This window comes from Schistocerca cancellata, chromosome 2 (assembly GCF_023864275.1).
Source record: "Schistocerca cancellata isolate TAMUIC-IGC-003103 chromosome 2, iqSchCanc2.1, whole genome shotgun sequence".
NCBI classification, from domain to species: domain Eukaryota; kingdom Metazoa; phylum Arthropoda; class Insecta; order Orthoptera; family Acrididae; genus Schistocerca; species Schistocerca cancellata.
In genome coordinates, this window is record NC_064627.1 from 1,043,114,884 (window position 1) to 1,043,137,273 (window position 22,390).

The 22,390-nt window shown below is 43.7% G+C and overlaps 1 protein-coding gene across 1 annotated transcript in view; it reads right to left on the reverse strand.

Annotated features, from left to right (window-relative positions):
* The window catches only part of LOC126163022 (rab3 GTPase-activating protein catalytic subunit), a 477,254-nt gene that overhangs the window by 58,036 nt on the left and 396,828 nt on the right, over positions 1-22,390 (reverse strand). The gene's annotated exons all lie outside the window — the stretch shown is intronic.

The following is a 22,390-nucleotide window of genomic DNA, read 5'->3' on the forward strand; positions in this document are numbered from 1 at the left end:
CTGCATCGCGGTGTAGCTTTCTGTCCAGGTTTCGAGAGGATGCGTTTCTGGATGAGGTATTGAATATATTGCTTCCCCCTACTTACACCTCCCGAGGAGATCACGAATGTAAAATTAGAGAGATTCGAGTGCGCACGGAGGCTTTCCGGCAGTCGTTCTTCCCGCGAACCATACGCAACTGGAACAGGAAAGGGAGGTAATGACAGTGGCACGTAAAGTGCCCTCCGCCACACACCGTTGGGTGGCTTGCGGAGTATAAATGTAGATGTAGATGTAGATGTCGATGTAGACGGCTGCGGAGATGTTTACAGGCAAACAGAGTGCAAATGTTGGGCAACTGACCGACCAAATGAACCAAGGGGCTACCAAAAGTGTCTCCTCAACGAGCGTTCAGAGAACGTTGTCGTTTGCGGGCCTCGACAGCAGGAGCCTGATTCACGCATCCCCGCTGATTGCTCTTTGCAAGTGACGAAGGCTGGAATTTTCACGCCAATTCAATAACTGGACGTGCACTGAGTGGCGACAGGTGGTCTTTTCAGGTGAATCACGCTGTATGTTCCATTGGACAGAAAGTAAACATCCTGCGACAATCGTCAGAAGGGTCCAGGCCGGAGCCGGGAGACTTATGATCCGGGGAATGTTATCGTAGCGTTCCCTCGGTGATTTCATCATTCTGGAAGCCACAGTCGATCGACACAAGTTTGCATCTATACTTGGGACTATGTCCACCCCCCACATGCACTTTGTTTTTCCTCGGCACGATGACATCTACCAGGCTGGGCAACACAACGAATCACACAGCCTGCAGTGTGCGTGAGTAGTTCGAAGAGCACCAGGATAAGTTTACCGTACTTCCTTGTCCACCAAAAACCCCGTATTAAAACCCAATCGAGAATCTGTGGGCGCCTGCTCGTGCCATGGATCCTCCACCCGAGAAACCTATCACGCCTAGCCACGGCAATGGAGTCAGAATGGCTCCACATCCTTATCGCTACCCTCAAGAACTCCACTGACTCTCTTCCCGCACGTTTCGCAACGGTGCGCGCTGCAAAATGTGGTTATTCGGGCTTTTGACGTGTACTCAAATTAATCTACATTTACATTTATACTCCGCAAGCCACCCAACGGTGTGTGGCGGAGGGAACTTTACGTGCCACTGTCATTACCTCCCTTTCCTGTTCCAGCCGCGTATGGTTCGCGGGAAGAACGACTGTCTGAAAGCCTCTGTGCGCGCTCTAATCTCTCTAATTTTACATTCGTGATCTCCTCGGGAGGTATAAGTAGGGGGAAGCAATATATTCGATACCTCATCCAGAAACGCACCCTCTCGAAACCTGGCGAGCAAGCTACACCGCGATGCAGAGCGCCTCTCTTGCAGAGTCTGCCACTTGAGTTTGCTAAACATCTCCGTAACGCTATCACGGTTACCAAATAACCCTGTGACGAAACGCGCCGCTCTTCTTTGGATCTTCTCTATCTCCTCCGTCAACCCGATCTGGTAGGGATCCCACACTGATGAGCAATACTCAAGAATAGGTCGTACGAGTGTTTTGTAAGCCACCTCCTTTGTTGATGGACTACATTTTCTAAGGACTCTCCCAATGAATCTCAACCTGGTACCCGCCTTACCAACAATTTATTTTATATGATCATTCCACTTCAAATCGTTCCGCACGCATACTCCCAGATATTTTACAGAATCTGACTGGACTTGGTAAGAATCGTTTGCATTTAACAGAGACAGTTTCTCATCTTCGAGAGCTGCGTCAAACCAGTCTTCGGAGTGTAGACAACGACAAACACAACAATAACAACAACAACAATACTGAACATGTGGTTGACATGTAATGTCGCAAACAAGATGCCAAATGGTGCTGCATACGAGAATATATACAAACAGGTGTATCAGCAAATATCTTTAGCGCTATCAGTTTTTCACAATGTATATATTTTTAATAAACGAACATTTTTCGCTCTGCTCACTCCTCGAAATAAGACAGTTTTAAAGGAAAAAATGAAGTTTTATTTAAATAATCTAACACATAACAGAATGTACGTAGAATGTATCTCTGATATTACAGATTGATAGCAACACCGAGCACGCTTGTAGAACTTCACATCTGGTAGCCGCACACTGGAAATTAAGCGCGGCCGCACACTGAAAATTAAGTGTGCACATGGCACGAATTCAACAGTAATTATTAAACCAGGTAATGTGTTTACAATACATTGAGTGAATGCATGTTAGACACCCTGTTTGACATTATGTTCTCATTTTAGAGAAAAGCTACGTTTATGTAAATGACAGGAACTGTCTCTTATTACGCACATGGAATATGTAAACATGGTTGTAGAAGACCATAATGTTCTCTTAAAAGGAACGACTATGCACTGACACTTTTATAGTCATGTAGGAGGAGTTATAATTTCTTTTTTTTAAAAAAAGAAATTATAACGTTTCAATAATATGTTTCCTTGACAGCTTTAAGTATTTTATGTTGTTACAGGTGTCGCTTGAGAATGGCACAACGACCGAATCGCTATCCTAAAAAAACACATTTAATGAATGTGAAGTCAGAACATACTGCCATTTCTATGAGTTCTCCTTCTGTAGGAGACGTTACAAGATATGAATTAACTAAGTCACATCAGTTATGTTCTATCGCTTCAATGGCAAATGTGTCTATTATCTTATTTTTCGCTTTTTTAAGTAAGTTTAGTACCATCAACATTAATAAACGGCTAAGCCGGGGCACGATCCTAGTTGCAGGCTGCCTATATAACGTCTTCCATAGGCAAAAAAAAAGTTATTTTCAATATGCTACCATTATCTACTCACTGAGCAGTACAATCTTACTTCAGAGTTTTAACGCAATACCAGAAGTATTACAGTCAGAAACTGTGCATATTCTAACAGCAGTATAGTTCGTGAAGCGCAGATAGCCCAGAATAAATTCATACATTATTTGCCAATGAGAGCGCAAAGCGACTTCCCGCAAATTTAACACACAAAATCAAATCTTTTCTCGCTGATGCGTCACACGAACAGTAAAACCTCAGCACATTGGGAATGACGTCTTACCTTTTACTTCTTTACTACTGACTCCCCTCGCAACACATTTCGTAGACAGTATCCACACACAGCACTGAATGTACCTCGAAAGTTATGACGTTGTACGACACACAGTTCAGGAGATACGACATCAAAAACATCGATATGCGTTAAACGGATGTCTCATACGTGGGAGTTCGATTCTTTAAAGAATCATGGAAGGAAGAAGGAAGGAGGATTAAGAGTCCTGTCGACACTAACAAGGGAAACTCCCCATCGCGTCCCCCTCAGATTTACTGGTAAGATGGCCCAATGGACAACCCATCAAAAACACAGATCAAGCATGAAAACAGAAAGAAGTTGTATTGAACTGTGAAAAAAAAAGCAGAATGGAAACTGCGAGCGGTCCAGGCTCAACAGCAGCAATACCGAGATAATTTTAACAGCCGCGGTGCCGTGGTTAAGTCGTCACAGTCTTGGAATGTGAAGCGGGCGACGGAGTTTCTAAACCCCCTCGTGCTTTTTAACTTTTTGTCACAACTTTATGAACTGTCCAGTCATTGAAATGTTTGTTCTCTTTATGTTGTCCTGGCAGCTGTCATACCATACATTGGTTACAGAATTTAAGTCACGTGGTAACAGTACATTACCGTCGCAAGTAAATGTGATGAATAGTGAAAGCAAGCGAGATACCACATAGACGTCTCACAGAAATGAAGTCAACAAGTAAACGGATGTGAACTATGTTACACAACCAAGGAATTCAAGTGTCAAAACCTTTAAAACGGAACGCAACGTTAAAAACATATGTTTTGACATAGCACAGTGAAACTGTTGTGTTCATTTGTTGCAGCTACTGCGAAAAATTGTTTTCATCATTTCTTCGGTAGTGATCATACTCATATTCATAAAACACCTAAATCGGGCAAGGAGGCATTTCTCACTCACTCGCCAGGCGTACAAATTAGGTGCGTCGATAAAAGATTCCTGTCATGACACACGTTCTGTCATTAATGCCGTGTATGACACACCAGCCGTGATTTCCGGTGGAGGATTTGGTTGACTTCCCACCTTGTGGTCAAACGTTTGTGGTTCCCATTCGAAAGCCGCTGCCTTTCGGTTGCTAATAGAGTAGTTGTGCACAATCAACTGTCATTATAGGTCCCAACATGACACCTCGTTGTTGCAAACGGGCGTTAATCACGCCACAGACACAAATTTGAATACATCGAACAGCGGAACAAAGGGACGAGAGAGGTTTGAACACGGCACGCCCGCTCCCTAGTCCGACACCGACCACTTACCCACGACGCCGTTGCTCTTTCAAGCTGCCCTATATTGCACTTCTTGTCCTTAGGCCGTTCACTGTTTCGGTTTTGCTTTTCTTTTCACAGTTCAGTGCGCCTTTTTACTGTTTTCAAGCTTGATCTGTGTTCAGTTTTTGACGGACTGTCCACGAGGCCCTCTTGCCAATAGATCTGAGGGGATGAGACGGGGTGTTTCTCTTGTGAGGTCATTAGAGGCGGAGCACAAGGTCGCATTACGAAAGGAGGACAGAGAAGGAAATCGGGCGTGCCCTTTTCAAAGGAACCACCTCGGCAATTGCCTAGAGCCATTGAGGGAAATCATCGAAAATCTACATGTGGATGGCCGGACGGAGATCTGAACTGGTCAATGCCACAATAGTGTGCTGTCCACTGCGCCATCTCCCTTCATGGGGGTGGAGTTACTGGTAATTTCTATCGGGTGTCTGAAGTGAGCACGGTTCAGTAGAAATAAATATCGCTTTTGATTCAGAGTGTGCGCAGTTTTTTCGCTTCGTCGACAACTTTACAAACCGAGCCCCGGGCCGAGCTGAAGGACAAGAACACCTCTCCCGGATGATACCGGAGGGGACCTTGCGGGGACAGGAAGCGGAGGTCCTGCGCGAGTGTATCCTCGTCGTTAACCAACAGCAGTAGCCGGGGCTACGTGCCGAGCTGTTTCCTCCCGCAGACGACGGTGCTCCTTGGCACAGAAACGTCGCCCGCGCTCCACCGCCCCTCGTGAGCGACGAGGACCCTCCAGCAGGTCGACGAGTCGGAAAGGCGCGTGCGCCGGCACCGTGGCTGCACCAGCACCGCTCCTCACTCGTTTCGAATCCACCGCTGAGACAGTCTGTAACGCCGGAAATGCCTATCCTCCTATTTCCATCTATTGTACTATAAATTTGTTTTCCTTATTTTTGTTACCTGAGTATATGACATTTCTGTGTCTTTACATATTGTAATTGTTTTACTATTTGTATATATATATATATATATATATATATATATTTATGCGTTTATGTCAATGTATAATTGGTTTGTTTCGTAAATATTATTTGTATTTTTACGCTGGGTCTTGCCTAGGGAAAACTGCTATCGAACGATTACATCGATAGGTCGTGTGAAGAATCAAAGTGTGTAGGATCTTTGGTAGTGTTAACGCTGCCGCGTGGAGCGCGGGCAGAGAGAGGCTGGCGGGAGTAGCGAGTGGAGCAGGTGTGTTGTGTGAAACCCCCGCGAGTTGCCGCGCTTTCGGGGTTTGGCAGCGTGTAATTGCGCTCGACTTGAGCGATGATAGTTTCTGACATGGTGTCGCGAACGGGAAGCATTAACTGGCGCACATCAAGAGCCCGTTTCGTCTGGTGACCGTGTCGAGAAGAAGGCGTGCCAACATCCAGCTTCTGCAACAGCGACGGCCGACAATGAGTGACTGTCGCCACCTCCTCCATCGACGGCTTCAAACCTTCAATCAACCAACAAGGAAGACTGGAAGCACGTAAAGTTTTAGAACTGTATGGCAGACCTCAGCTTTTCAAACTTTTAAAATTGTTGCATCACAAAATTACAGCTACTTAGCATGAACCTTTGTTGCTCATTGTCCCAATTGCATTACCAAGCAGGGTCCCTTCCTTTTCCGGAATGAACCCGAGTGTCGTTCAAATTCAGACGCCAGCATTAAAGTACAATCATTCCATTTCACTACTTTAATTTCAAAGTTCAGTTAAAGTATTCATAGCTGGCTACAATACTTACATTACACAAGCACAAATTAAGAGTGCGAGTTTTGTTACCATATTTTAGCTTACCTGTGACTGCAGCTCAGCTTGGTACGTACTAAATTTTACTATTGTTAATTGTACAGAATCATTTAATTCAAGTTCAAAGTTAAATCTCTTATTTCTAAATTGCGTGGATTCAAGTAGCTTTTGAAATGATTGTTGAGGCAGTCCAAGACTAACCGTATTTTACTGAATTTCGATGTGCTTCAGAAAGAAAGCTCACTATTAACTTCAGTCACTAAATTAACTTTCGATTTTCCGGTTTTATTAATTCTTTTGCTAAATTAAGTCAGAGTGTAGCGAAATTTATTACTTCTGACAAACTTTCAGTTTTCACACTACACTTGTCAACCTTCAGTTGCCATGCTTCTAGTGCTAATTATATGTGTGATAATCTTTCTTTTTCAGTTACCATAGTAATTGTCCTTAGGACTGGCGACCGTAATTTCCCCCAAATCTCAATATCTAATTACCGCTAGTTAATTGTTAACGTAACGGCCGCACATTTACTTTCTTTATTAACTTTACCTTTTTTCAAAATTAATTTCCACCAGTTTCATTAGCATTTTTCCTTTCATTTAGATGTAACCCTTTCCTCCCTCTTTACCGACAAATTAACTTCGGTGACGATTGCTTTTCCCAAATTTCCATTAGGTACACGCGGTTTAATTTTTCACTGTCATTAAGGTCGATAAGTGAGGGGGAGGTTACAAGTCTTCAGGCACTGCAAGGTCCGAAGCGCCTAGCAGCAGCAGCGCAGCTTCTGGCACACAGTGAGATCTACCTCTGAGAAGAATAATAAATATTGATTATACGGGGAGTATTCCGACCGTAAGGTCCGATCGATCGCGAAATGGCAACCACAGCGAATATCCGATAAAGCTTTTCGTAGGTGTGTTGCACAGTTCCTCTAGTATGACGGTTGGTCGCGTCACGTCTGTCTTTTCAGTTCTGAGCGCACGGTGAGCACATGAAGATGGCTAGAAAACAGTGTCTCCCGCCAAGTATGAGTGTCCGTGAGAGATTTCGCCTGATTTGATGCAGCCCACACAACGTAACTGTCACACATCTCCTTCTTCATGACTGTTTTCGGCCGCACTCTGCAGGGCCAATGAGGACGCCCCTACAGCGTTTTCGGCGGAAAGTGTTTGATCGTCCTCCATACAGCCCGGACTTTGCTCCCTCTGATTTTCATCTGTGCTGACTTGGACCGCTGGGTGTGAGATCAACACTTTGGAACAGACAACGAACTGGAGAACAGCGTAGAGACAAATGGCTCTGAGCACTATGGGACTCAACATCTTAGGTCATAAGTCCCCTAGAACTTAGAACTACTTAAACCTAACTAACCTAAGGACATCAGACACACCCATGCCCGAGGCAGGATTCGAACCTGCGACCGTAGCAGTCCCGCGGTTCCGGACTGCAGCGCCAGAACCGCACGGCCACCGCGGCCGGCAACAGCGTAGAGAATCGGCGAAAAGTGCAGGCAGCTGCCTTCTATGACGAGGGTATTGGAAAGTTGGTACAACGCTATGACAAATGTCTCAGACAGAGACCGGCGAATATGTACAGGTGATGCTCGAAGGTGTAGCTAACTATTGCAAATAGAACACTTTTGATTTCACTGTAGTTTCCATTTCGCGACCGATCGTAATTAAAGTTCCACTTTAAAAACTCTGTAAAAACCAAACCGCCGCGCAGAATGATGTCAAATCCGAATGGAATATTACCGAGGAAAGGAAATATGTTAGGGAAATAAAAAACGCCAATCAAAATTTTACCACTAGATGGCGCTGTAAGCGGCAAAATATCCTAAGTAAAAGAGGCATGGAACATGGCCATTCCTCAGTTTGCGGCTTTGACACTCAGCATGACTGTCTCAATGCAGGATCGCGTGCTGCTGGTACAGCTCTTTTACAAGAACGGTGACTGTGCGCCAGTAGCTTTGTACAAGTTGAGGACACTCAAAGATAAGAAAACAAACGTTGGTCCGATGTCTGCCAAGCGTCTGAAGAAAAAAAAGTACGAAATTCGAAAAGGTAGATTCTTTTGAAGCGCAATGTGGTAGAGGGAGGAAAAAACTTGATCCGACGTCAGTATAAGATGGGGCTACAGCACTGCAAGATTCATCGTGCGGTGGTGCGCAAACATGCAGTGCAGGGGGAATCGCCTGAACTTTGGGCATGCCTGCGAACACGGTACATGAAATTCTACGAAACATCCTGGATTGCTCTGCAAACACAATTACACATGTTGAGGAGTTGGTTCATAATGACCTGTCGGTAAGACAAAAGCTTGCTACAGAATTTCTTGCTCGCCTGGAACTGGACAATGAATGTCAATGGAACATTCTGTGGAGAGACGATGCCCATTTCCAACTCTAAGGACATGTCAATACACGGAACTGCCGAATATGGGCGTCGGAAAATCCTCTCGCATATCATCAGGTGGCATTTCATACTGCATAGGTGACTTTGTGGTGCGGGTTGCCGGCATCGTTTATCGTAGGATGTTATTCTTTGGAGCAGATGGGCCCTGCTCTTCCTGAAAGCTGTACAGTCACTGGTAAAGTCTATGAATCTTTTGCGCACCAATGTCATCATAACCCTTCAACAGTGTTGATGTGTTGGTAGGATCAGTTTTAAGCAAGATGGCGTTCCTCCGCACATTGCACAGCCAGTGAAGCGGCCGCTGCAGAGACATTTTAGAAACTCTGAAATTATCAGCCGTCATTTCCCTACAGACTTCGCCGTCCACATCACCTGATTTTGATCTGTGTGACTTCTGGCCATTGTGTTATCTGAAGAGTTCTGTGTCAGTACTCAGAATACAAACGAAGCTGAATTGAAGGCACGCATTGCAGAACGCATTCCGAACATGCTGTTTCTCAGTTTCAGCTTGTGGCAGAAAACGGTGGACAGTACACTGAACATGACTTGAGCCAGTTTCACGACAGTTCAAAACCCACTGTTGTTTCTTATGCGGTTTTTGGCTTCAGGACAACCGAAAACCGACTTTATTGCTGCTTTTTATGTGGTTTTGGCCTTAGGACAATTAAAAATCGATTTTCCCATCCGATGTGGCACGACCTTGCCGTGATGAATGGTGTTACCTAACTAACTGTGCCAAAACTGTTGAATGTCAAACTTGCGCGGTCATTTACATCGCACAATACGATTCGCTAATGTGTGACACACATCGTAGCTGTCGTATTGCGACTGATCTGTCATCTGTAGCTGGACCTTACAGCGTCATCTAGTGGGAAAAGTTTCGTTGCTTTTTTTCCCCATAACGCTTCCCCCTAAGTCAATAATATTCCCTTCAAATTAGACATCATTCTGAGCAGCGATTCTTTTTTTATGGCGTTTTGGAACTTGAACTTGATTATAATGACGCTGTATACAGAACAATGGAAAATGAATGATATGTTCGATGACAGTCAGTTCGGCTTTCTGGACGGTAATGGCGCAAGAGAGGCAGTTCTGACGGTGAGACTGATAACAGAAGAAACATTTATCGAACGGGAAAAATGTTGTGGACTATAAAATGGTGCAAGATGTGCAGAATTCTAAAGAACATATGTGCACGGTATATGGAAAGACGGGTAACATACTTAAGAATGGAAGACAAGGAACAAAGTGCTCGGAATAGTAAACGTAAAAGGCAGGGATGTTATCTTCCAGGCGGCGGCGGAGATCTGTGTTAAACGTCCCGTCAGCAACGAGGTCATTAGAGACGGAGCATAAGCTTGGTTTTGGGAAAGAAACAGGCTGTGCCCTTTCACAGAACTATCCCGGCATTTACCTGAAGCAAATCAAGGAAAACTTAAATGTGGATTGCCGGACGCTTGTTTGAGCCATGGTAATCCCGAATACGTCTTACTGTTCGATCTGTACATCGAAGAAGGTTCGACGGAAATAAAAGAAAGATGGAGGAGTGAGATTAGAATTCAAGGTTAAATATAAATTTTAAGGTTTGCTGACGACATTGCTATCTTCAAGCAAAGTGAAGGAGTATTACAGGACGTGCTGAGCGGAATGACCAGGCTAATGAGTATATGGACTGAGAAAAAGCGAAAGCGATGAGGAATAGCAGAAATGTGATTACCGATAAACTTGTCAAAACTTGGGTCGCCAAGTAGACGAAGCAGTTTCTGCTTACCTTGGAAGGAAAGGAAAGTAACAGAAGAAGGACGAAGCAAGGAAGGTATAAAAAGCGGATTATCACAGTAAAAGGGGGCATTCCTGGCCAATAGAAGTCTGCTAGTCTCAAACATTGGTGTTAATTTGAGGAAGAAATTTCTGAGAATTTACAAAAATGTTCAAATGTGTGTGATATCTAATGGGACTTAACTGATGAGGTCATCAGTCCCTAAGCTTACACACTACTTAAACTAAATTATCCTAAGGACAAACACACACACCCATGCCCGAGGGAGGACTCGAACCTCCGCCGGGATCAGCCGCACAGTCCATGACTGCAGCGCCTTAGATCGCTCGGCTAATCCCGCGCGGCTGAGAATTTACATTTAGATAAAAACACTGTATGGTAATCGAATGATGGACTGTGGGAAAACTGTAAAAGAAGAGGATCGATGCGTTTCAAGTATGTTGCTATAAAAGGATGTTGAATATTACGTGGACTAGATGAGGTAAGAAACGAGGGAGTTCTCCGCAGAATCTGCGATCAATGGAACGTATGAAAAACACTCTTTAAGATGAAAGGACACGATGGCTGGACTTGTGTTACGATATCAGTGAATAGCTTCCGTAGTAATAGAGGGAGCTGTAGTGGGTAAAACTGTAGGAGAGACAGAGATTGGAATACATGCAAGGATCCCACACTCCATACATGGACATCTTAATAACTGCTATAATGGTAAGTACCCTCCGCCATGCACTTCACAAAGGTTTGCAGATTAGACGTGGAATTACGGCATGTCTTGGTCTAGCTGGTCATATATAGGAACTGTATATGACAATCCTTGCTTACCAGAATGAATGTTACATTCCACATCGGACAAACGTTGCTGGAAAGCTTCGTGAAGACAGTAAGGAAAATATATACCGCGCATCACTGTGACAGTGAAGGCCGCTACACGGAGAACAGCGCCATAAAGTACAGCGAGGCGTGAGAACAACCAGACTGAGGATGCTGCGCCAATTATAAGTGTTCGCCGTGGCGTTGCGGTCGGCATTCACGATTTTATCTGCCAGGCAACAGGGATTAGGGATGTGGAGCGCAAGCGCACCCCTTCTCTCCGTTGAGCAGCACGTGTGCTACACGTGCAGAGAGCGTGACTCGCGGCTGCCATGAGTCCTCGTAAGGCCGCGTGACTCTGGCGCTGCTCTCTCAGAAAGTTGTGGGTCGCCTCCTTTCCTCTGTTCTGGGTGAAACGTGACGTATATAGCATGTATTATGCAAGGCGCTCTCTTTTGAGCGGACACCTTTTTTAGCTGGCTAGCTCGTTGTCTACATTGCCTCTAGCAGTTGTCTCTTCTGGCGTTCAGGCAGCACTTTCTCTGCTAAATGGTCACGCAACTCTCGCAACAGTCCTCGCGACGCTGGGAAACGCTGGTAAACAACGCTATGATGGAAACGCCCACAAGAAATTGAAAAGAATGGCAGTAGTGATTTGCAAATGTGACGTGAATTTGTGCTAATGATTAAAACGAAAGCGTTTCTTGCTATGGTGAGATCTTCTCACGAAGTTTCAATCACCAACTTCATTTTGTTGACACCCACCTACACAGGAAAAAATGAGCATCGCAGTAAGATAAGAGAAATTAGCGCCCGCGCAGGTAGATTAGGTGTTCATTATTCCCGATCGAGTAATAGTCAAAGTGCTTCTATGAATCCTACACCAAACGTTTTAATATGAACTGCAAAGTAATAACGATGATGTACAACAGGTGCGGAAATGACATGTTACAGTATTTGAACTCTCGACCACTGTGTCTTTTTGAGACTTAAATAAAGCAGCTTCAAGTACAAGGGGAGTATAGTACAAGAAAACTGAAGACCGGGACAGAAGTGAACACGTGAGGTAAGCTGAGAGGTTTATTAGGAGTGTGAGAGGAATTATATGGAAAAAAGAAGGATGAATGTAATGTACCAAATGTATTATACACCAATTCTTTGTATTCTGCAGAAACCTGTCTTTGACACCAGATGTACGAATTTTGTTACGCCTGTCTCTCCCAAGGCTAGCAGTAGTTCTGAGGAAACTCCCACGGCCTTTTTTCGACTTAGTTCTTTCAGTAGTCTTCCAAATTCTTCTCGCAGAAGCATTAGATATTAGTATTCATATATATTTACTTCTCAGATTTACGGACGAACACGTTCGAAACTAATTATTTTACCTGAATTACAATCCTTGACGTTATGCTGAAGATATGAATCAAATACCAGCGTCAATAAAGTACTTATATTATAGTGACAGGCTTTGTACAAGGCGTATCACCTAAAATGTTAATGCAACCTTTAAGTGAAATTGCGGAAATGGAAAGTGCTAGTGATGTGCGGGTTTCAGTGAATGGATTAGTTATCAGGGGCCCGTATTGTTAGCCAATCAACTGACCGTAAAAATATTTATAAAACATACAGTTTAGAAAACATTCAGTTTTTAAAATGGAACAATCCTTCTTGACATTAACAAACTAAAAGCAGCGTAAATTAGAACGTCAATTGATGCAACATTCTAGTGCGAGTTGTTTACGAGATACCGTATTTTTAAAGTTTTCCACACCGACCCTTGTTTGTGCCATTCAAACCGCGTAGTTGCTACGCACGATGGTGTTATGTTTGCTTATGGTGTGCTTATGTGTTCCTTGAGTGCACTGTGACTTGCTAGTCAGTTCATGTGTGACAGTCCAAGCAATAGGTCCTGAGTGGACGATGGGATCTACCAATGCAGAAAAAGCCGACATCGTCATGGTGTATGGAGAGTGTACGAATAATGCAGTTCGTTCTCGTGCGATGTACCCGGCAAGATATCTCAACAGACAGTTATTTGTCAACCTCTTCAACCAGTTACGTGAAAGTGGTAGCGTAACTCCTAGACAACGTAACAGAAGGAAACCAGTGACGACAGAAGAGAGGGAAATTAATGTTCTAGTTGCTGTTGCACTTGACCCGCAGATTAGTTCCTGCACAATCGCACGAGGATGTGGCATGGGTCAGGCAAGCGTCCCACGCATTATCCATCGACATAGGTTCCGTCCCTATCACGACTCTCTCCAACAAGAGCTGCTTCGAAACTATCAAAGTATCGTGTCAACTCCGGTGTATGGGCATTAAGATAGGTCACTCCAGAGTCCGGAGCTCGTGGTCGTGCGGTAGCGTTCTCACTTACCGCGACCGGGTTCCCGGGTTCGATTCCGGGCGGGGTCAGGGATTTTCTTTCCCTCGTGATGACTGGGCGTTGTGTGATGTCTTTAGGTTAGTTAGGTTTAAGTAGTTCTAAGTTATAGGGGTCTGATGACCGTAGATGTTAAGTCCCATAGTGCTCAGAGCCATTTTTATTTAGGTCACTCCAGATTGATGAAGCCAAATTTACCAATCATGGCCATGTAAACTGCCGAAACATGCACTACTTGTCTACTGCCAATCCCCGCTGGCTTCATCACGTGGAACGTCACAGTCCATGGAGCGTAAGCGTGTGGTGTGGGCCAGTGAACCATCAGCTCATAGGGCCGGTTTTTCATAGAAAGAACACTGAACGAGCACAACTATCGCAGCCTCCTAACAGACTAACTTCCAAGGACGCTAAAAGCCATTCCTCTGCGGACTATGAGGAATCTGCTGTACCAGCATGATGTCTGTCCAGCCGATAGTTCACGAAGTAGTACAGCATGTCATCACGAATCGTTTCCAAATCGTTGGACTGGATGCAGAGGACGTGTAGCTTCACCGACCAGTTCCCTGGATTTGACGCCTATAAACATTTTTCTGTGGGGAAAGCAGGAAGGCGCTGTCTAAAAGCACATACCAACCACAGCCGATGATATGCCACGACGTATTATTGCAGGCTGGTCGGGCAGCTCCGCTGAAATGCTAGCATGTGTGCAGCAGTCGTTTCATACTAACTGGAAACGTGTGTTGCCGCTAGCGGTGGTCATTTTGAACGCAACCTGTGATGGTCAGTTGTCTCGTTACTGGTCAGAATCCACGTAACTATTGCATGCACGTGTGTTGTTCTTTAGTGTGTGCTACCACAGGTAATGTACAAGAGTCGGAGTGGGAACTTTTCAAAAAACTATCTCTCGCACTAGAATCCTGCAACAAAAACCACTGAAATTCTAACCTATTCTACTTTTAGTCTGTTAATGTCAATAAGCATTGATCCATTTTAAAAAAAGGTCTATGTTTACACAAAAAATGCACTTTCTAGCTATTATTACAATCTGTTGATTGGCTAACAATAAAAGCTCATGACCATTCTTTGAAAACAGCGCGTCAATAGCACTTCCATTTCCACAATATTTGCGATGTAAGTCTTAGGTGATTCAAATACAAATATCTAATGACACTGCGAGAAGAATTTGACACAGTAATGAAAGACCTAAGCTGAAACAAGGCCGTGGGAGTACACGCCATTCCCTCAGAACTACTGATGGCCTTGGGAAAGCCATCCGTGCCAAAAGCTTACACCTTGCGTGCAAGATATATGAAGAAACGAAATACCCCCCAGACTTCAACAAGAATCTAATAATTCAAATAAAAAGAAAGCAGGTGCTGACAGGTGGAATATAACCGAACTATCAGTTTAATAAGGCATGGCTGCGAGATACTAAGGCGAATGAATTACAGAAAAACGGAAAAACTTTTAGAAGCCGATCTTGGGGAAGAATAGTTTCGATTCCAGAGAAATGTGAGCACTTGCGAGGTAATACTGACCCCTACGACTTATCTTAAAAGATAGGTTAAGGAAAGCAAAACCTTGAGAAAACGTTTGACAGCTGACTGGAATACTATCTTTGAAATTCTTATAGTGCCGTGGGTAAAATGGGGGACCGAAAGTCTATTTGCCGGCCACTGTGGCCGAGCGGTTCTAGGCGCTTCAGTCCGGAACCGCGCTGCTGCTACGCTCGTAGGTTCGAATCCTGCTTCGGGCATGGATGGTGTGATGTCCTTAGGTTAGTTAGGTTTAAGTAGTTCTAAGTGTAGGGGACTGATGACCTCAGATATTAAGACCGATAATGCTTAGAGCCATTTGAACCATTTTTGAAAGGCTATTTACCACTTGTATAGAAAACAGACAGCAGTAATAAGAATAGAGGGGATATGAAAAGGAAGCAGTGGTTGAGAAGGGAATGAGACAGGGTTGCAGCCTGTCACCGATTGTATCCACTCTGTAGATTCCACAAGCAGTAGATAGGAATTAAAGTTCAGAGTGGACGTAATTCTGTCAGAGACAGCAAAGGACTTGGATGAGCAGTTGACCGGAATGGACAATGTTTTCAAATGATGATATAACATGAATATCAACAAAAGCAAAACAAGGATAATATAATGTAGTAGAATTAAAGCAGGTGATGATAAGCGAATTCGATTAGGAAACGGGACGAAGAATTAGATGAGTTTTGCTATTTGAGCAGCAAAATAAATTATGGTGGTTGAAGTAGAGAGCATATAAAATGTACAGTGACAATGGCAAGAAAAGCGTTTCTGAAAAAAAGAAATTTGTTAACATTGCATATAAACCGTCATAAAAAAATAGTACATCTGGAAAGATGACATGATTTTGATGTGATGGCAGCATATGTCACCTGGGGGACAGTAGAAGTAGTAATAATAGTAGTTTCTTTCACTTCTGTTTTTCCTTATACACTGATTCCACTATACTAGAATGTTTAGTAGATTATTCGCCCAATGTTAGGACCGAACCCTATTTCCTGCATTTATATTATGACGTTAACCAGCTTAACTTCCATTTCACTTGTAAGGGCAAACAGGCTAACCGTTGCCAATGGTCACATTGCCTTTGACAGCATCATCGTCTGTGAAAGGCAAAGGTCCCGAGTTCAAGTCTCGGTCCGGCACACAGTTTTAATCAGCCAGGAAGTTTCACATCAGCACACACGCCGCTGAAGTGTGAAAATTTCATTCCGGAGCGTCCAAAGTGTTACTATCAGAGAAAGTAGAAGTAAAGAGAGTGCTAAAGTGTTTTATGCATAAATAAAGAAGCTGTAGCTAGAATGAAAAGTGAGGATGTTAAGACAACGGTCACAAATTAGTATTCATGAACTTTGTGTGACTTCGGTAGAGAAGCAAGTTAAAGTAATGAAAAAAAAGAGGGAGAGTCGCACAATTTACAATTCCTGATTTTGAGAGGAAGTACAATACGTATTATTAGCATCGGTGAATGATCGTCCTATCGGAGAAGAATAACTATGGACATACGTTTTGCAATAGAAAAGGCGTTAGATAAACGTTACTTCATTAATGAGAAGCGTCATACGATTGTAAACATTGGCATATATAGACTATGTGATCAAAAGTATCCGGACACATCGCAAAACATACGTTTTTCATATTAGGTGCATTGTACTGCCACCTACTGCCAAGCTCTCCATATCAGCGACCTCAGTAGTCATTAGAAATCGTGAGAAAGCAGAATGGGGCGCTCCGCGGAACTCACGGACTTCGAACGTGGTCAGGTGGTTGGGTGTCACTTGTGTCGTACGTCTGTACGCAAGATTCCCACACTCCTAAACATCCCTACGTCCACTGCTTCCGATGTGAAGTGGAAACGCGAAGGGACACATACAACACAAAAGCGTACAGGCCGACCTCGTCTGTTGACTGACAGAGACCGCCGACAGTTGAAGAGGGTCGTAATGTGTAACAGGCAGACATCTATCCAGACCATCACACAGGAATTCCAAACTGCATCAGCATCCACTGCAAGTACTATGACAGGCGGGGCGTGAGAGAACTTGGATTTCGTGGTCGGGCGGCTGCTCAAAAGCCACACATCACGATAGTAAATGCCAAACGACGCCTCGCTTGGTGTAAGGAGCGTGAACATTGGACGATTGAACAGTGGAAAAACGTTGCGTGGAGTGACGAATCACGGTACACAATGTGGCGATCCGATGGCAGGGTGCGAGTATGGCGAATGCCCGGTGAACGTCATGTGCCAGCGTGACTAGTGTCAACAATAAAACTTGGAGGCGGTTGTGTTAAGGGGTGGTTGTGGTTTTCATGGAGGGGGCTTGCAGCCCTTGTTGTTTTGCTTGGCACTCAATAACATCCCTGCAATTTACTGGCCCGCACAGAGTCCTGACTGGAATCCTATAAAACATCTTTGGGATGTTTTGGAACGCCGACTTCGTACCAACCCTCATCGACCGACATCGATACCTATCCTCAGTGCACCACCCCGTGAAGAACGGCCTGCTATTCCCCAAGAAACCTTCCACCACCTGATTGAACGTATGCCTGCGAGAGCGGAAGCTGTCATCAAGGCTAAGGGTGGGCCAACACCATACTGAATTCCAGCATTACCGATGGAGGGCGCCACGAACTTGTAAGTCATTTTCAGCCAGGTGTTCGGATACTTTTGATTACATAGTGTAGATATTGATATTATTTTGATAAACGGTGTAATATCGATGACGATTGTTAGTAATGTTCTTTGATTAAACGTAAATAGACAAAAGAATGAAATTTGTACAAGCATTTTGCGGTGTAAAATTTTTTAAGAACTTTGCGTAAATAATATCAAACGGGGTTGTAAGGTCCACTGATACCTGACTGTTGAAATCTTGGTGGAATAGAACTTGTTAGCATGGATTTAGAGAAACATATATGTTTGATTGAACTTCGCTTGAGCGATATACGAATCTATTGTCGAGTGTTAAGCTGTGTTTTTTCAGTAAAATAGTTATATTTTAGCTTTATTAATGAAGATTATTCTAATTTATTAGTTATAAGACCACTTGCTGCCAACGTAGAAGAAATGGTTGCGGGAAGCCACTATGTGATTAATTAGCCGGCCGCTGTGACCGATCGGTTTTAGGCGCTTCAGTACCGAACCGCGCTGCTTCTACGGTAGGAGGTTCGAATCAAGCCTCGGGCACGGATGTGTGTGATGTCCTTAGGTTAGTTAGGTTTAAGTAGTTCTTAGTCTAGGAGACTGATGACCTCCGATGTTAAGTCCCATAGTGCTCAGAGCCATTTGAACCATTTTGTGATTAATTAATATTGGCATGACATACTGAACCGTAGGTCTTGCTAGTGTTGTTTACTTTGTGGTACCTTAAAAGAGTACAGTAATTCCATACACGATAATCCCAAACAATAGCAATAAACGGTTTTCCCCTGACTAGTCGATAATGAGTAACCTCCAGCTACCAGTCGTATACTGGAGAGGAAGTAGTAACGCCTAGCTACATAATGCACAATGACGTCTAGTGAAACGCGAATGAAGGCTTGATGAACGATGATTGATATAAAACTTTGAACACAGCTGCTAAGGTTCAGCGACCGTGTCAGAATTAGAACAAATTAGCCCTCGATGACAAATATTAAGTCAAAATTGACCAGGTTTCGACGCTACTATGAGCGTGGTCTTCAGAATTAAACTAACTGTTCTAAAACATAATAGGTATATAAGACATTAATAAACTAAAGTTTTGTTGCAACCCGTGTTCAATTAGGTACGAGCAGCCTTTAGCGGCTCGCCATCTTATCTTATTTACAACTTTTCATGACGTCCCTTTCCGGCTTAGATTTTTAGAATGTGACTTAAGTACTCCATCTCTTTCCAGTCAGTACACACATTAGTTTATTAATGTCTTATATACCTATGGAAAAACTGGTAGAAGCCGACCTCGGGGAAGATCAGTTTGGATTCCGTAGAAATGTTGGAACACGTGAGGCAATACTGACCCTACGACTTATCTTAGAAGAAAGATTAAAGAAAGGCAAACCTACGTTTCTAGCATTTGTAGACTTAGAGAAAGCTTTTGACAATGTTGACTGGAATACACTCTTTCAAACCGTAAAGGTGGCAGGGGTAAAATACGGGGAGCGGAAGGCTATTTACAATTTTTACAGAAACCAAATGGCCGTTATATGAGTCGAGGGGTATGGAAGGGAAGCAGTGGTTGAGAAGGGAGTGAGACAAGGTTGAAGCCTGTCCCTGATGCTATTCAATCTGTATATTGAGCAAGCAGTAAAGGAAACAAAAGAAAAGTTCGGAGTAGGTATTAAAATCCATGGAGAAGAAATAAAAACTTTGAGGTTCGCCGATGACATTCTAATTCTGTCGGAGACAGCAAAGGACTTGGAAGAGGAGTTGAACGGAATGGACAGTGTCTTGAAAGGAGGATATAAGATGAACATCAACAAAAGCAAAACGAGGATAATGGAATGTAGTCGAATTAAGTCGGGTGATGTTGAGGGAATTAGATTAGGAAATGAGACACTTAAAGTAGTAAAGGAGTTTTGCTATTTGGGGAGCAAAGTAACTGATGACGGTCGAAGTAGAGAGGGTATAAAATGTAGACTGGCAAGGAAAGCGTTTCTGAAGGAGAGAAATTTGTTAACATCGAATATAGTTTTAAATGTCAGGAAGTTGTATCTGAAAGTATTTGTATGGAGTGTAGCCATGTATGGAAGTGAAACATGGACGATAGCCGGCCGAAGTGGCCGTGCGGTTAAAGGCGCTGCAGTCTGGAACCGCAAGACCGCTACGGTCGCAGGTTCGAATCCTGCCTCGGGCATGGATGTTTGTGATGTCCTTAGGTTAGTTAGGTTTACCTAGTTCTAAGTTCTAGGGGACTAATAACCTCAGCAGTTGAGTCCCATAGTGCTCAGAGCCATTTGAACCATTTGAGCCATGGACGATAAATAGTTTGGACAAAAAGAGAATAGAAGCTTTCGAAATGTGGTGCTACAGAAGAATGCTGAAGATTAGATGGGTAGATCACGTAACTAATGAGGAGGTATTGAATAGAATTGGGGAGAAGAGGAGTTTGTGGCACAACTTGGCGAGAAGAAGGGACCGGTTGGTAGGACATGTTCTGAGGCATCAAGGGATCACCAATTTAGTATTGGAGGGCAGCGTGGAGAGTAAAAATCGTAGAGGGAGGCCAAGAAATGAATACACTAAGCAGATTCAGAAGGATGTTGGCTGCAGTAGGTACTGGGAGATGAAGAAGCTTGCACAGGATAGAGTAGCATGGAGAGCTGAATCTAACCAGTCTCAGGACTGAAGACAACAACAACAACAACAACCACAACACACATACCTATTATGTTTTAGAACAGTTAGTTTAATTCTGAAGACGACGCTCATAGTAGCGCCGAAATTTGGTCAATTTTGACTTAATATTTGTGACCGAGGGCTTATTTGTTCTAATATAATGATGACTGATATCGTTATCTGATGTTAATCTGGGCAAGTCGTTCTGTATAAAAATACTAACCTGGTTTGGATTCTAAAGTGTTATCGGTTACATTAACCCTTAAACCTTTAGCATTGGTACCGGACCCAGTAAATACGTGGCTCGCTTGATATAATAGTCTTCAACAGTGAATTGGTTGTTTAACGAACCGTGGGTCACTTCCTAAATTCGTGTCATCCACACTGGCACAGCACAACTTCCTTGTCATTTTCGATACTCTTAGTATTCATGTTACTTTAGTTTGCGAGAGTTATCTGAGAAAAATGGAAAGTTGCATTTGTAAGGAAATATGCGCTTCTACATCCACATCTACATCCATACTCCACAAGCCATCTGACGGTGTGTGGCGGAGGGTACCCTGAATACCTCTATCAGTTCTCCCTTCTATTCCAGTCTCGTATAGTTGGTGGAAAGAAAGATTGTCGGTATGCCTCTGTGTGGACTCTAATCATTCTCATTTTATCCTCATGGAATCTTCGTGAGATATACGTAGGAGGGAGCAATATACTGCTTCACTCCTCTGTGAAGGTATGTTCTCGAAACTTTAATAAAAGCCCTTACCGAGCTACTGAGCGTCTCTCTTGCAGAGTCTTCCACTGGAGTTTAGCTGTTATCTCCGTAACGCTTTCGCGATTACTAAATGATCCTGTAACGAAGCGCGATACTCTCCGTTCGATCTTCTCTTTCTCCTCTATCAACACTATCTGGTATGGATCCCCCACCGGTGAGTAGTATTCAAGCAGTGGGCGAACAAGTCTACTGTAACCTACTTCCTTTGTTTTCGGATTGCATCTCCTTAGGATTCTTCCAGAGAATCTCAGTGTGGCATCTGCTTTACCGACGATCAACTTTATATGATCATTCCATTTTAAATCACTCCTAATGCCTACTCCCAGATAGTTAATGGAATTAACTGCTTCCAGTTGCTGACCTGCTATATTGTAGCTAAATGATAAAGGATCTTTCTATGTATTCGCAGCACATTGCCCTTGTCTACATTGAGATTCAATTGCCATTCCGTGCACCATGCGTCAATTCGTTGCAGATCCTTCTGCATTTCAGTACAATTTTTCATTGTTACAACCTCTCGACATACTACAGCATCATCCGCAAAAAGCCTCAGTGAACTCCCGATGTTATCCACAAGGTCATTTATATATATTGTGAATGGCGACGGTCGTACGACACTGCCTCGCGGCACACCTGAAATCACTCTTACTTCGGAAGACTTCTCTCAATTGAGAATGACATGCTTCGTTCTGTTATCTAGGAACTCTTCAATCCAATCACACAATTAGTCTGATAGTCCATATGCTCTTACTTTGTTCATTAAACGACTGTGGGGAACTGTATCGAACGCCTTGCGGAAGTCAAGAAACACGGCATCTACCTGTGAACCCGTGTCTATGGCCCTCTGAGTCTCGTGGACGAATAGCGCGAGCTGGGTTTCACACGATCGTCTTTTTCGAAACCCATGCTGATTCCTACAGAGTAGATTTCTAGTCTCCAGAAAAGTCATTATATTCGAACATAATACGTGTTCCAAAATTCAACTGATCGACGTTAGAGATATAGGTCTATAGTTCTGCACATCTGTTCGACGTCCCATCTTGAAAACGGGGGTGACCTGGGCCCTTTTCCAATCTTTTGGACTGCTACGCTCTTCTAGAGACCTACGGTACACCGCTGCAAGAAGGGAGGCAAGTTCCTTCGCGTACTCTGCGTAAAATCGAACTGGTATCCCATCAGGTCCAGCGGGCTTTCCTCTTTTGAGCAATTTTAATTGTTTCTCTATCCCTCTGTCGTCTGCTTCGATATCTACCATTCTGTCAT